Consider the following 16,872-nt stretch of genomic DNA (forward strand, 5'->3'; position numbering starts at 1 on the left):
ATGTAATTGGGTTATGAAAAGGTGGATGTTCTTACTGCAATATTGCAGAAAGACTTGGCAGGGATGTACCCGCAGTGCAACGGTGTGGGCAACAATGGTCGCGGGATGGCACTGTCTCAAGAAAACTAGAATCTGGCTGACACGGGCCACAAAGGGGAGGGAAGACCGCCGTATTTGCCACATTGCTGTCATGATCCTAAGGATTCGGCAGGCTGGGGACTTAGGTTTGGATTCTCGGGAGCTTAATCTTAAAATAATCCCTCCTTTACACACACACACACACACACACACACACACACACACACACACACACACACACACACACACACTCTCACACTCACACTCTCTCTCACTCTCTCCCTCTCTCTTTTTCCTTCACCTGTATTGAATAGATAGGCATACATTGTACATTTACAAATTATACAATTAAGAAACCTGAGTATCTTTGTATGATACACTTTTAGCTCTTGGTTAGATAGTCTCTCTCAAAGTCCTTGACTATCCGGTTCAGTTGTATTCTATAATACAATAAGATCTTGTCCTCTTGGCTCACAACTGAGAAAATGCCCAAATTATGCTGAATACTCTACATGAGATCGCTGAGAAAACGGGTCTCAAAGTATCATATGAGAAGACTGAATACATGGAATATGGACATCAAGGGGAGAAACACTTAGAAGTGAAGCATGGGACTGTAAAAAGAACTGAGAAATTTAAATATCTAGGGGAATGGATAGAACCTAACGGACTGGGTAAAGAGGCGAATAGGGCAAGAATTAAAAAACTAGAATTGGCTTACAGGTTAACCCAGAACAGATACAACAAAAGAGCAATATCTTACAAGGCGAAACTTCGACACTACAGCACAGTGGTAAAGCCAGAGAGTCTCTACGCTTCAGAGAGCCTGACAATGAATAAAAAAGGTAAGCTTCAAGATCTCAAAAAAAAAAAAGGAAAATATTAAGGAAAATTTTAGAACCACAGAAAAATGTTGATGGGGAGTGGAGGAATAGAAAAAATGATGATCTCTACAAACACCGAAAAAATCACTTGTCACCATGCGAAAGTGAAGGCTAAAATTCTATGGGCATCTAGAAAGAATGGATGAGAAACGACTATCTAAGAAAATATTCAAGTACATCACTGGACTGAAAGCTTTGACGAAGTGGGTAGAAGAGGTAAAAAGAGATGCAATAGAAAGTGGACTTACAATGGATATAATTCACAACAGAAAAGAATTTAGAAGCTGAGTGGACAGCATCAAAACATTCCAGGAGAAACCACCAAAATATAGACCCAAACTAGTCATATTTGAGAAAGAAAGGAAGATCAGAAGTGAAAGGATGAAGAGGTTCTGGGAGGAGGAGGAGAAGAAGAAGAAGAAAAAGCCTTAAGTTCAATGCGGTTCATAGGCGGCCAAATTCAGAAACAAGAAGAGGAAGATCATACCATACAAACTTCGTAGTTACTTAGCTTTTGATTGAAGATTTCTTCCATCTTCTGCGTCGTCTTCTCTCTTGACTTCTTCTCTGCGCCCACGATACCGTAGTCGCATTGAGTGATGCGATGTTTAGTTCACATGGATGTGTAGCTCCGTGATTCGAACACAACACCCTCAAACTCTGCCGTCGAACAGAATAGTCTATCTCCCAAACAGTTCTGACTACAAGGTTATGTTTACTGATATGATAGGCTCGCTATAACACTCGGCCCTCCTGTCAAACAGTTCGATGTTTGATCAGTCAAAGTATTATTCCCTATATTTCCTGTTTGAAGCTTCTCGAAGCTTTTCCTTTCTACTTCTGTAAAAGTAATACGCTTTTAAGTCTGATTGGTTCATGAGTCCCTCCCCCCTAACTGATGGGGAATGCCATCAAATTCACTGGAACAATTTATTTCTTACTGTGTCAACAATCTACGTGATATTTGCTTCTGTTTGCTTCTAGAAACACTTACAGAACTGTCCTTTGCGTTTTCTGTTTTACTCTGTTGCCATGTAGCTGACTATTGCACAACATTACACTCACTGACTTGAGTTGCACCAGCTTGCTTCAAGTAGAACTTGTATGAAGTCTTATCCTTTTGAATACCTATAGCTTATAACTCTCTCCCACTTAATAAAATTATCACTCAACATTTGAAACACTATAACTTCTTACCACTGTTACATGATCATAAAAACTCTAGATCAGTACTCAATATCCTTAGTTTCAGAAGTCACGGATTCGAGACTCGCACGAGTCCTTTCGCTCGGCACTGAGACATGTAAGGGGGCGCGTCGCGACATGCGGTCGTGACATGGCTGTGGTGGATTGTACTGTATCTGCAGCAGCTATTAGAACTTCAGTTGGCACCAGAGTGACAGTGAACTGTTAAACATCGATTACTTGAGGGACAGCTCCAAGCCAGACGTCCTGTAGCGTTCATGCCACTGAATCCAAATCACTGACGTCTGCGACTTCAGTTGTGTCAACCTAATGCTGATTGGAGAGTGGAGATCTGATGTTCTCAGATGAGAGCTGTTTCTGCCTTGGAGGAGGCCAGCTGAGCACTTGGAACCTACCTGTCTGTGGCATCGATACACTGGACCTACACCAGGATTTATGGTCTGTGGAGCAATTTCCTTTGACAGCAGGAGCACGCTCATCATTATTCCAATAACATTGACAGCGGATTTGTATGTCAGACTGGTGAATGAAACGGTTGTGCTGCTATTCATTTGCAGTATTTAAGGGAGCGTTTTCTAACAGAATAACGCTCGCCCTCATACCGCTGCTGTCACCCAATGTGATCTACAGAGTGTCAACTAGTTGCCTTGCCTGCGAGATCACCAGACCTTTTATCCATTTTGCTGATATGACTGACCAAGTGCAACAGGCATGGAACTCCATTCCACAAAGTGACATACAGCACCTGTACGACACAATGAATGCACGTTTATATGCTTGCATTCAAAATCATGATGACTACAGAGGTTTCAATGTACCACCATGTCACATGTCTTCTCACACATGCTTGAACCTGTGACCTGGAAATTTTAATCAAATAAATGTTACCTAGACATTTGCTTAGTCTAAATTGCATTCCTCTAAACTAATGTATTCTTAGTATTGGGATTTAATTTTCCACCAGTGTATTTACCAGATATAATAATAACTTAGGAGTTGAACCATGGCTGAGAAGTGGATACAGAAATTTTTATGAAAAAAGGATGAGAAACATAAAATTCAAGGTGTAAGGCTTGTCTTTTAAGATAATAGGCAGCTGGATGTTTGTTGGGGTCCACAGACCTTGAAAGCATGGTGCTGACACTGATGGAGAATTATTTGATAAGATAATCAGCTCTGTTAGGAAAATTGAAAGTGGGAAAGATTGAAAAACGCCCATTAAGAAGAGAGAAAAGAAATAAAGTATGGAAGTTGAAGGAGAAAAGCATACAAGAAGAATTTCAAACGGAAATAATACCCTTTGTACCCAGGGCGGAGGTGGGGAGTGTTGAAGATGAATGGAAAAGATTTAAGGAAGCACTGGTGGGATGTGCAGAAAAGACAAGTGGTAGAACATCAGGAAATGTGAAGGAGAAAGAGACACACTGGTGGAATGATAGGGTAAAGATAAAAGTGAAGGAAAAGAAAATGGCATGGAAAGCATGGAAAACATCTAAGACTGAAGGAAGTAGAAGAAAATATGTGGAGGCAAAGAATTTGACCAGAAAGTAGTGGAGGAAGAAAAGAGGAAGAGCTGGGCCTTATTCACACAGAAATTGAGAGATGATCTGCAGGGCAGCAAGAAATTACTGTATGGTATCTTAAGAAACAAAAAGAGAGATCAAGTAAACACCAGATTTGTGAAGGATGAGGACGGCATAATGTTAACAAAGCCAGAAGAAATAAGGAGTAGATGGAGAGAGTATTTTCAGAAGTTGCTGAACGTAAGAACTGATGACAGTCATTCAATGGATGACCAGGAAAGGCAATTAGTTGATGAAGAAATGGATAAAGAAATTACAATGAATGAAATTGAAATGGCAGTAAGAAAGATGAAGAATGGAAAAACTGCTGGAATAGATGAAATTTCAGTGGAGATGATAAAGGCAGCTGGAGCTGTAGGCCTGCAGTGGATACATCGAGTTCTCAGGATTGTCTGGGAGAATAAGGAGGTCCCTGATGATTGGCAAAAAGGAATAATCAATCCAATTTTCAAGAAAGGTGATAAGAAAGTTTTGAAGAACTACAGGGGAATTACTATAATATCCCATGTTGCTAAGATAATGGAGAGGATACTGGAAAGTAGGATAAGGTTGAGGGTTGAGAATCAGATACTGGAAAATCAGTTTGGTTTCAGAAGTGGCAGGTCAACAATAGAGCCCATTTTCATTATGAGACAGCTAATGGAAAAGCATTGGGAGTACGGGAATGATATGGTGATGACATTCATCGACATTGAAAAGGCATATGACAGTGTCCCCAGGACTAAAGTTTGGGACAGTCTGGTGCAAAAAGGAATTGGACAGGGATTAATAAAAATGATCATGGCAATGTACAAGGAATGTTGTTGTTGCATGCAAACACAAGTTAGCAGAACAAGTTGGTTCAAAATAACTAGCGGGCTGAGGCAGGGAAGTGTTCTATCACCAATCCTGTTTAGCATAGTAATGGATGACATCATGAGAACAGCAAAAGCAGAATATGGAGGAAGAGAAATGAACATGTTGTTATTTGCAGATGATATTGTAATTTGGGGAGAAGACGACAGGAAGGTTCGAGAACGGTTGGATGTGGTGAATGGGAAAATAGAAGAATGTGGGTTGAAAATAAGTGTAGAGAAGAGTAAAACCCTTGTTATGATTAGAGGGGAGAAAGAAGGGAAAGGTCAAATTAGACTTGCAAACAAGCCCCTGGAAGTAGTGGGAAACTTTAAATACCTGTGGAGTGAATTAATGGAGAATGCTCGAAATTAGTAAGAGGATTCAAGCTGGAAGTTGTTTGTATCATAGTGTAAGAAACATGTTATGGGACAAAGATGTGCCAATGGAAGCAAAGGAAACTATGTACAAGATGTATTACATACCCATAACTACTTACGGGGCAGAAACTTGGACAGTGACAAAGAAGGATGAGAGTCGAATACAGGCAGCCGAAATGAAGTTCTTGAGGAGTATGATACAGAAGAGTAGAAGAGGCAAAATAAGGAATGAGAAAATCCGGGAAGAAATTGAAGTGGAAAAAATGAATGATAGAATTGAGAAGAGCCGACTAAGATGGTTTGGGCACATAAAGCGAATGAGTGATGAAAGAATGCCAAAAAAGGTGATGGAAATGCAAATGCAAGGAAGGAGAGGCCGTGGACGACCACGATTGAGATGGACAGACACAATCCAACACAGTATTATAGGAAGAAACCTGGACTGGGACACAGTGTTGGAGGAGGAGTGGTGGAAAGACCGGAGAAAATGGAGAGGAACCAAATTTGCCCCTACCCGGCTACAGCTGGATAAAGGGAAATGATGATGATGATGATGATGATGATGATGATGAATCAGCTCTGTGGGAAATGACACAGAAAGGAACATGATTGTAGTAGGTGATCTCAATTTACCACATGTTAATTGTAAAGGTGCCGGGCTGAGTGGCTCAGACGGTTGAGGTGCTGGCCTTCTGACCCCAACTTGGCAGGTTCGATCCTGGCTCAGTCCGCTGGTATTTGAAGGTGCTCAAATACGTCAGCCTCATGTCGGTAGATTTACTGGCACGTAAAAGAACTCCTGCAGGACTAAATTCCGGCACCTCGGCGTCTCCGAAGACCGAAAAAGTAGTTAGTGGAACGTAAAGCAAATAGCATTATTATTAATTGGGAAGGTGATACTAATACCAGGAACCATGGCTAACAAATGGTAAATAAGTTAATTTGGGAAGGACACCCGAATCTGAAAATAATGGAACCAACTAGAGGGAAGAATATTCTGGATGTGATGTTGGTAAAACCAGATAAACTCAATAGAGAAACTGAAGTGATATGTGGTGTAAGTGATCACGAAGCTCTTTTTGTTGTAGTTAAAAATAAATATGATAGAAAGGGAGCATGTAAAAGTAGAAATATTAGGCAGTAGGCCTACATACATTTTTTTAAGTAGTAAAGAAGAGGTAAGAACCTACAACTGTTGAAACATTGTTGTTTCTTCAACATTGCTGTGAATGGCAGACAGAATAGTTGAAATATATATATAGATAGATTTGCCACTGATCCTAATTACTTTTTAAAAACTCCCTCATGCCTGCGTTATCAACTGTAGGTACTTAACGTTCTTTTTTGATATGTTCGTGTCCTTTTCAGCCTAATTAAATAATCTTTGTTCTTTTTAAAAATTCAATTTCAAATTTCTCCGTTGAATAAATTGACCTATTTTATTTTCATTTAATTTGTTCAGAGAGGTTGATGTCTAGTTTTACTTCCTCTTAAAACAAAATTCACCACCACCATATAGCAAATTGCAACTGATGTTTGAAAACTGAAAAACTGACATTCGAAAATTAAAGTCCATTCGAAATGATTTCCAGATAGGTTTTAATTTTGTACCCATGTAGATTTTCCTCGCCAAAACTTGATGTACAATCGGTGTTTCTGACATTAGATGCAAGAGAGTGATGTGACTGTACGAACTCGAGGAAAACATTTGTGATTAAAAATCAGTAGTACAATACCGATCACTGGTACAGTATCATGTTTTATAAACTTAAGATGTATGTCACAAAAGATACTGCTAATAATGTTCACCTCTCAAGACTTGCCCTTTGACCCTCGAAGTGGCTGATACTTTACGTGCTGGGTAACTATGGTTTACGCTGCTAATAGCACTACCCGGGAGGAGTCGAATGGAAATAACCTTTTATGTGGAGGGTGAAAAATCCACAGCCTGTTTCCAGTCAGTTGACCGGGTCAGGAATGGAATGAATGCAGCCTCCATCTAGCGGCGAGGATAGGAAATGTTCAATTAAAAATAGGAGAGGATTTCCACCAATCAATTATATATTAAAGTACAGGACCGGTTTCGACCTCATATTCAAGGTCATCTTCAGCTGAACCATACATACATATTTATATAATGAAGCTTTGATTAAGATTGTGGTGTTGAAGGAATGCCATATGATGATGATGTACATTTAGTTACATACAAATGGGGCACGTCTTAGCGTGAACTGACGTAGCCTATATGTCATTCTGTACAATATTGCAACTGTATGTCTAAAATGTTGAAGGTCTTAAAACTAGTGTATAAAACACGTCTTTTCCTAAACTAACTTATATACATGTACAAGATAAAAACAATATATAAAAACACTTCATGCATATGAACATTCGTTCTTGCTTGGTGGTCAATACATCGACTAACTTCCGTATTTAAGTCTTATTCACAGTTGTACACTTCAGCTGCTATTCTTAGAGTTTGTAAAATTGCATGGATAAAAGTTTTGTCTTCCTGTGCGTATGTGAGATAAAACACTTTCAATTTTAAAAAGGTGCCAAATGTATGGATGAAATTCAAGTAAAATATGTTCAGCTCTGCTGTGTGTGTTGCCCTTTTATTAGAACCAATTCATGTTGTCTTTTTGGCGTCCGTAAATTTGGATGACATTGGTTTCGAAGTAGTGGCTCCTTTCCCATTTGCAGCTGTGCAATGATGTTATGTTTATCTGTGGAAGATAAGATTGAGTTATAAGTGATATTGTGTGGAGGAATGTCTAAGGGTTATGTGTGTGAATTGGAATATGTACTTACTGTTGTTGGTGTAGCTGAATTGTGTTTGACATGCGAGCTTGTAATGTACTACTTCGTGTTCTTCTTGGGCTAATACTAGCTGCTGTGAGGGGAAGGGAAGGAGGGGTAGGGAGAGTTGTTGTTGTGGGGGTAGGGATGGAGCTGGGTGTGTTGTTTGGTGTTTTTCTGTTGCTTGTTGCGTTCTGTTTATCGATTAACTGAAGGTGAGGGTTTTTTAGGACGGGGATAACTGTATTGAAGATGATGTTAGTTTTTTCTGTGATTTCATTTATGTTGTAATTTGGATTGGTATACTGATCTAGAGTGATGTAAAATTCTTCTGTTATGTTGAGCAGGGGGCCTTTGGGGTTTATGTTTAGGATTTGCATATCGTTATCGATGTTGGTGAAACTGTGTTTATAGTCTGCGACATGTTGTCCTATTGAGGAAAAATGATTGTGTTTCACTGCGTTTATGTGTTTGTTATATCGGATTAGGAAGTTTCTACCGGTACGTCCGATATAGCTGGTCTCGCAGTTATTACATTTGATACGGTGTACCCCTGAGTGGTTGTATTTGTTGTTGTCCTGACATTGTGTATGATGTTGGTACTATTGTGTGTAGTTCTGAATGCTATTCTTAGGTTATGTTTTTTAAAAATGTTAGTTATGGGGTATATGTATACATTATTGAAAGTGAATAGTGCATAATCTTTCTTGGGTTCGTTTACTTTTGTTAGTTTGGTTTTGGGTTGGGATTTTATTTTGTGAATGATTTTGTTAACCATGTCTTTCTTGAATCCATTGTTTTTAGCTATGTCATGAATTAATTGTAATTCTTTGTTTAGATCTTCTTTTGTTAACGGTATATTGAATGCTCTGTGTATCATGCTATAGTAGGCTGCTCTTTTGTGTATGTTGGGGTGAACGGAATCCATTTTAATTTTATTTGAGGTATGCGTGGGTTTTCTGTATATTCTGTAAGAAAGGTGGTCATCATGTCTAGTTGTCGTTATGTCCAGGTAGTTCAGTTTATTAAAAAATACACACTTTCTTTTAACAGAAGTAGAATCCTCTAAACTTATAGCAATGAATCCTCAAATACCTACTGCTAAAGCTTATCCCAAAATACACAAAGAACATATTCCAATGAGACCTATTATTAACTACAGAGCAAGCCCAACCTATAAACTTTCGCAATTTATTCAACGATTTCTCAAAAAGCACTACGTATTCTTAGCTAATAATACAGTACGGAACTCAATAGAATTTTGTAATAGGACAAAAGGATTAAAGATTGAACCATATCACAAACTCGCATCATTTGACATAATAAACATGTACCCAAACATTCCCACAAAACAAACAATAGAAATCATTGAATCTAACCTAAAAAGTCATAGCAATCTAAGCACTTTGGAAATAGAAGAGTTCATTAAATTACTTAATTTTGCCATTAGTAACAACTACTTTAAATTCCATGATACTATCTATCAGCAACAGGGTTTACCAATGGGATCTCCCGCTTCTGGTATAATTGCCGAAATTTACATAGACTATTTAGAGCACACATTCATCAACAAAATAGACCATATATTTTTTTGGTGTAGATTTGTTGATGATATCTTTATCATCCTCGACAATAGGTCCACAAATGAAACTGATATATTAGATAAACTCAATACAATAGATTCCCATATAAAATTTACCATGGAATCCGAAAACAATCACAAACTGAACTACCTGGACATAACGACAACTAGACATGATGACCACCTTTCTTACAGAATATACAGAAAACCCACGCATACCTCAAATAAAATTAAAATGGATTCCGTTCACCCCAACATACACAAAAGAGCAGCCTACTATAGCATGATACACAGAGCATTCAATATACCGTTAACAAAAGAAGATCTAAACAAAGAATTACAATTAATTCATGACATAGCTAAAAACAATGGATTCAAGAAAGACATGGTTAACAAAATCATTCAAAAAATAAAATCCCAACCCAAAACCAAACTAACAAAAGTAAACGAACCCAAGAAAGACTATGTACTATTCACTTTCAATAATGTACACATATACCCCATAACTAACATTTTTAAAAAACATAACCTAAGAATAGCATTCAGAACTACACACAATAGTACCAACATCATACACAATGTCAGGACAACAACAAATACAACCACTCAGGGGTATACCGTATCAAATGTAATAACTGCGAGACCAGCTATATCGGACGTACCGGTAGAAACTTCCTAACCCGATATAACGAACACATAAACGCAGTGAAACACAATCATTTTTCCTCAATAGGACAACATGTCGCAGACTATAAACACAGTTTCACCAACATCGATAACGATATGCAAATCCTAAACATAAACCCCAAAGGCCCCCTGCTCAACATAACAGAAGAATTTTACATCACTCTAGATCAGTATACCAATCCAAATTACAACATAAATGAAATCACAGAAAAAACTAACATCATCTTCAATACAGTTATCCCCGTCCTAAAAAACCCTTACCTTAAGTTAATCGATAAACAGAACGCAACAAGCAACAGAAAAACACCAAACAACACACCCAGCTCCATCCCTACCCCCACAACAACAACTCTCCCTACCCCTCCTTCCCTTCCCCTCACAGCAGCTAGTATTAGCCCAAGAAGAACACGAAGTAGTACATTACAAGCTCGCATGTCAAACACAACTCAGCTACACCAACAACAGTAAGTACATATTCCAATTCACACACATAACCCTTAGACATTCCTCCACACAATATCACTTATAACTCAATCTTATCTTCCACAGATAAACATAACATCATTGCACAGCTACAAATGGGAAAGGAGCCACTACTTCGAAACCAATGTCATCCAAATTTACGGACGCCAAAAAGACAACATGAATTGGTTCTAATAAAAGGGCAACACACACAGCAGAGCTGAACATATTTTACTTGAATTTCATCCATACATTTGGCACCTTTTTAAAATTGAAAGTGTTTTATCTCACATACGCACAGGAAGACAAAACTTTTATCCATGCAATTTTACAAACTCTAAGAATAGCAGCTGAAGTGTACAACTGTGAATAAGACTTAAATACGGAAGTTAGTCGATGTATTGACCACCAAGCAAGAACGAATGTTCATATGCATGAAGTGTTTTTATATATTGTTTTTATCTTGTACATGTATATAAGTTAGTTTAGGAAAAGACGTGTTTTATACACTAGTTTTAAGACCTTCAACATTTTAGACATACAGTTGCAATATTGTACAGAATGACATATAGGCTACGTCAGTTCACGCTAAGACGTGCCCCATTTGTATGTAACTAAATGTACATCATCATCATATGGCATTCCTTCAACACCACAATCTTAATCAAAGCTTCATTATATAAATATGTATGTATGGTTCAGCTGAAGATGACCTTGAATATGAGGTCGAAACCGGTCCTGTACTTTAATATATACAATAAATAAGTATTGATTGGTGGAAATCCTCTCCTATTTTTAATTGTGCAATTGTCAATACGGAAATGAAGATTATAGATTACGATAGGAAATGTGCCGGCTGCCGAAGCCCGTCGCACTCCTCTAGGGCAATGATAAATGACTGACAGGCGAAATGAAATGTTAATGGAGAGTGTTGCTAGAATGAAAGATGACAGGGAAAACCGTAGCACTTGGAGAAAATCCTGTCCCGCCTCCACTTTGTCTAGCACAAATCTCGCATGAAGTGACCGGGATTTGAGCCATGGTATTCAGCAGTGAGAGGCCGGCGCACTGCCGCCTGAGCCACGGAGGCCTTTATGTGGAGGGTAAATTACACATTTCTTTACCTGTAGATGGTAGCACCAGCCAGCTGTTATTATACGATATGCTTTGGGAGAAAATTTCAAAACTGGTGACATTTGAGTGTTGTGGGAAATATTCATACTGTACCCTGATGAGATAGGCCCTAGTTTCATGATTTGAGTTTGATATGAGAAATACAGATATATAGAAATATTAAATGAAATACAGTGTCAGTTTTGTGTGGACGGTAGGATTTCACATAAGCTAGACATATCGCGACTGTCCGTCGCCACAGTAAGCTTGTCATTAGGGGGAGAATGTTTCTTGGCCAGAAGATAAGAGGATTAAATCTAGAGCTCACAACAACAGAATAATGACTACAAGGAAGTGAAAGAGTATATATTTCGGACCAAGGGCGAGCAGATGTATCACCAATACCGAGAATGTGACGTACCAGTTTTGCACGCCCGAGGCATTTGGTGTTGTCAACGTTACAAGGAAGAGATTTCAAACTAACCGAAGCGGTGTTGACCAATGAGAAAATTTATCATAGGCCCGCAGATAAACCAACATAAGAAAAACTCAGAGTGAACTCCAGTTAGCTTCTCCGATAACAATAATTAAATTATTCCAACCACATAAGTGAATAGAGGGGATTTTTGTGATATCATTCCCATGTTGATTAAATGTAATCGTAATAAATTCAAGTAATGAATTCGTGGAAATGACCCACGCTATCTCGCCATTGGTCGAGATGAGCACGCCATCAGGGACGCCGAGTTAGCGCGCGAAAGGTGGAGGACAGAAATTAAGTGATATTTCCATGATCACCGAACGATATGAGTTCAGAATACGACACATGAATGTGTATCGCCAGTGTATTAAGTGGGATAAAGCAAGAGATCTAAATCCACCTGCACATGCCGATTTAGGATAACCAACCCCCCTCCCCAGGAGCTGACCGCGAATGACCCCGGCGGGAAACCATATCGTCCATAAAAGTCCAATAGTGGAACCTCACATCACCCAGTCGTTTGAAGTCACCAGTTGTGACCGGTCGGATGAAGTAGTTGAGACTCTGACACGATGACGCTGTAAGTCAGTACCTCGGGACGTATTTGAAGTCAGTTAGAGCTTTTTTTTGCTAGGGGCTTTACGTCGCACCGACACAGATAGGTCTTATGGCGACGATGGGATAGGAAAGGCCTAGGAGTTGGAAGGAAGCGGCCGTGGCCTTAATTAAGGTACAGCCCCAGCATTTGCCTGGTGTGAAAATGGGAAACCACGGAAAACCATTTTCAGGGCTGCCGATAGTGGGATTCGAACCTACTATCTCCCGGATGCAAGCTCACAGCCGCGCGCCTCTACGCGCACGGCCAACTCGCCCGGTCAGTTAGAGCTGAAAGTACGTGAGTTATTAGGAGAATGAATACGAACAGTGAAATTATCCATAGTACCGAGTGTAAATAATCAGTACAACTGTATGTTGAATTTAATAAATGTCATGTGATTAAATAATAAATAATTAACGGAACGCCGATAGTACCTTTGGAAGGCAGTGTGCGGAGCCTGAAGTAAACACTTCAAGATAGACGGTGAATAACTATCCGAGCAAGGAATTATAGGAGCTAGGCGATTATCAAGACGGCTTAGAAATAAACCAGGAAGTGCCGGTTGAAGACGCGATACGCGCCGGTTCAAATGAACGACATTTCGTCGTAATGTGTCACGACGTGTGTTTCGGGCGTATATGAAGAGTATATTGTGCGAGTGTCAGGGGTCTAGGAGCACCTATAAGTGTTTTTTTTTGTTATTAGTATTCTTGTGTAAAATAGTGTAATAAGGTATTAATCATGGGTAGTCACCCAGAAGTGTTTTATTGTGTTAAATTTGTATTGTGCGACATGATGGACGAGTAGATCACCATGGGGCCGTAAGGCCTATATCTCATCCGCTACGAGACAATGGAATTCTACATAGGAATGAGTACACAATTTTGATATTTGGGGGATGTTATCGCGACTAAACGGGGTTCAGTGTAAATTAATTATGGTTACTTAACATGGTCCGCCTCCCGAGTCCATGATTTTATTTTTTTGTTAGACGGACGAACTGATTTATATTAACGTAATAATGGGTTAGATTAATTACTTTGAGTATGAGTATGTAAGATTTGTGTTGCGTACGGAAGGTCATTAAAATACTGATAATAATAATGTTTGTGAGTTGACAAAGGAAAGTAAATTAATAATAATAATAATAATATTTATGTGTTTGCAAGTTAAAGTATAATAATAATGACAGTGCTTCGTGAGTTAGCCAGTGCAAATATAATAATCAATGTGGAGATGACATGTAGCGTTAAAGACTTTCATTCGCGTAATCAGTTTGATTTTACGTAAATTTTTGATTTTACGTTTTTGGACTTTATTTTAACCATTAAAATTTGTTTAAAAGCGATATAGGCACGTGAATTAGAATGGTCACGATATGTTAAAAGCCCAGAATGGTTTGAGCCCATATTTAGAGTTGGAAGTCATGAGGGACGAATATCCGGCGTGAAATAAATTGAGCCGTATTGTTTGTAATGATGAAATAGATGAATCTCAAGGCCTAAGATTATATAAATGCATATGACGGTGTTATTAGTGGTAGAATCCACGCACCGAGGATTAATTTATGAATTAAATGTTTGAAGAGTTCCGATGAAAGGAAATGGACTTCAAATTGGAAGGAATAGTTTAGCAATCGCCGGCATTGGAGGTATTTGCCCAGCCGCGATGTGCCATAGGTTGTGAGATGTGTCTTGGGAGGACGTGTGTCCCCATATAAAATTTAACGGCAATACGAAACTGAAGGTACGGTCCCGAATACCGTGTTGTCCCGACCGATATAAAGCAGATCTTAGTGGTTCATAACGGGATTTAACATATGTGACTAAATTCTAAAGAGTGGAAATTAAAATATCATCTTTCCATTTTTAATAATAATAATAACAATAATCATACTCCAAGTGAACCTTGTCTTAAATCAAGTGCTTAGTGCCAAGATAAATCGGAATTGTAAAAGGGGTTATGCGTTAAACATATTAAGAGTGGACTACCGTGTAACAGGCGAAATTAATTTTTTTAAAAATTAATAATAATAATAAATAATGAAAAACTACTTTTTTTTTGAAGATTTTTTTTAATATTTTGGACATAATAATGATCTTGGGAGTTGAAATGAAAGATTTGAGATTTTAAACTAATAATAATAATAATAATAATAATCAATAAAATATTTGAAGAAGGAGAAGAAGAATAACCAATGAAGTTACTTTTTTTTTGATGAAAATAATAAGAGCGAGAAGTTGAAGTATTATAGCGAGGATGATTACGGGTTACGATAATCACGATTTCCACTATTAATAATAATGTTAATAATAATAATAATAATAATAATAATAAAAATATTTATGAGGAAGCTGATCATTATATTGTGCGGATAAATTAGGAGGAAGAACGACCCTTCGTTTGAAACGTCGGCAAGGGTTGGCATATAATCATCCCGGATGACAAATGATAATAATCAAATACAGGATTATAATTGAAATTAATGATAATAATAAAATTAATTGATGGTAGTCAAAGAATATGATAATGATCAGATAAAGAATGGTAATGATATTATTCAATAATCATAGGAGGATATGATAGGGACAGTCGTCCTGTGTCGAACTGCTCAGAACCACAGGTTGGGTTTTCACGGGGAGATTGTTAGCGGTAGATACGTAAATAACCCACGGACGGCACATGTCTTCAGGGTCAGAGCATAGTAATGAACCTTTCCGTACGTCTTGTCGTATTGACAAGTGTAAATATTGAAATAGGCTTTGAGTTAATGAACTCTACCTGGCGTGTTTGTGAATCTGGAAATAATAGGCTAGAGTTTGTCCGTATTATAAATTCCCGGTTTTTTTTTGAGGCGATAACATTTTCCACGGTGGGTGTCCGGCTCACCAGAATGTACATACCGGAAGTGTCTCATGTCCAAACGGAACGAGGAGACGACAGTAAAAAGTTACTGTCGTGCCCTCGTCTCCGAAAGAAGATCTCCAGCGGTGAAACGTCCAATCATACGGATGTGAATTCGATCCCCAGTAACCATTTGGGGCGAATTCACCAGATGTTTTACACTACCAGAGTAGTGAGGTAAAATCCAAGTATTATGTCATTTATTTTTCAGGATGAAAGTGTCCCAATGTAAAATTGTCATCATGTGTAGTATGCAAAATAAGTGAATAAATTGCTTCTCATTGCAATTTCAATAGGAAACAGTTTCCATATCTTTTCATTGTAGTTAGTCCAGTATGCTCATGGAATTTAAGTTGTCACTTCCCAGTCCTATTGTGGAGTCAAAAATTTGTATCCATGAATGAGTCGTCCCCCGTAACCTTAAATTTTCATGCCCCGTTCATCCCTGTGTTCATTTGATGCGCTGATATATATTTTTTTGATTTTCTTTATATAAATTTTTTTATCGTTTTCGAACTGATCACCCCTGAGATAAATGCTAGTCTGGGACTCAGGAAGTGAGCGGGTGCAATACATATTTCATGGACAAATATTTGAAATACCACTCATAGGTCAGTGAGCATGGCTGACTTTTCTTTAAATAGCTCTGAATTCATGGCCTTTCGTATGACTTTTTCTTTCTTTTTTCTTTTTTTAATAGAGGTTAGAACTTAATTGATTCGACCTTCAGGGGATAGTTGAGAAGCTGTCTGATCCACAGGTACAAACTTAAATCTTTTGAAAACTAGTAATGACATCTCTGAGATATGTCACACTGACTGTATTGTACCCAGTACCATGCTTAGTAATGCAGCCATTGGTCAGTGACAATTTTGTCGTCTTCGTCCTTAGTACAGGGTCTTCTTTGTGATTTGTTACATCACTTAACATTGTCAGCTGTATCGTCTTGTAGACTATGTATAGCATTCAGTGTTAATGGAGAGGGTGCAGTCATTTATTAATGCAGTACTCCATCATCTAAAAATTCAATCTTATAACTCTATTTTCTTCATAAAAATTGTCACTATTTTGTGTTTTATTAATACTTTGTTAAATATTTCATATTTCATTTGTTTAGGTCCCAAGGCAAATGGCAAGAATATTGGTCCTTCGGATTACCCTGCTGTAAGTATGATTATATTTTTGTTTAACTGCAATAATTTTAGTCTAATCTTTTATAAAGAATAGAGTCTGTACCTCTGTCTTCAAAAGCCATAAAAGTAGTTTGTGACACATAAAACC

General features: G+C 38.2%; 2 protein-coding genes across 2 annotated transcripts in view; both read left to right on the forward strand.

Annotated features, from left to right (window-relative positions):
- LOC136874387 (uncharacterized) overlaps nucleotides 1-16,872 on the forward strand; it is a 36,851-nt gene that overhangs the window by 9,494 nt on the left and 10,485 nt on the right. The window lies entirely within an intron of this gene.
- The window catches only part of LOC136874677 (aldehyde dehydrogenase, dimeric NADP-preferring), a 145,652-nt gene continuing 145,496 nt past the window's right edge, over nucleotides 16,717-16,872 (forward strand). Inside the window, exon 1 of the mRNA XM_067148315.2 lies at nucleotides 16,717-16,755. The gene's annotated coding sequence lies outside the window, so the exon portion shown is untranslated. The remainder of the gene's footprint in view (nucleotides 16,756-16,872) is intronic.

This window comes from Anabrus simplex, chromosome 5, assembly GCF_040414725.1.
Source record: "Anabrus simplex isolate iqAnaSimp1 chromosome 5, ASM4041472v1, whole genome shotgun sequence".
In the NCBI taxonomy this organism is placed as follows: Eukaryota; Metazoa; Arthropoda; class Insecta; order Orthoptera; family Tettigoniidae; genus Anabrus; species Anabrus simplex.